Below are 559 nucleotides of genomic sequence, written 5' to 3'. Positions count from 1 at the left end.
TAGAAGAATAATATACATACGTATATATATATATATATTATTTTATTATATCTGCATATATATATATATATATATATATATATGGTAATTTCGCGATCTACAAGGTCTTGGTCAGAATTTCAGATATTTTTGACTGTTGATCTTGTATGTTCAATAATACAATTGATAAATACGAGCACTTTGCGCTGATTGTAAACTCTAGAACTAATGTAAGCTGATCAACTTGCTGTGTATTGATGGTGACATCATTAACAATTGCCGCCGTGGCGGCAGTACCTCCACTTGCATCTTATCGTTCCGGGGTTACGTATGCAAGCAGCTTGTTTACTCGGTGTGTTAGTTGTAGGCTGATAACGCGTGATGCTTGTTTGGTCTTTAGCACTTTTTTCAACTATCTTCACACCCTTTGTCGACCTGATCCCTTCTTCCGCGTGTTCCGTCTTGATGCAACCTTTTTTCTTTTGACTCGCTCGGCGCTTCTTCTGACCTAACTCTAGGGCCGCCCGAGCCTTCTTCGCGCCGCAAACCATTTTTGCTATGGCCCTTTAGTTTCCCAGTA

Source organism: Sphaeroforma arctica (genome assembly GCF_001186125.1).
Source record: "Sphaeroforma arctica JP610 unplaced genomic scaffold supercont1.1666, whole genome shotgun sequence".
Classification (NCBI taxonomy): Eukaryota; class Ichthyosporea; order Ichthyophonida; genus Sphaeroforma; species Sphaeroforma arctica.
The sequence above is the reverse complement of the archived record's forward strand: the minus strand, read 5'-3'. Positions refer to the sequence as shown.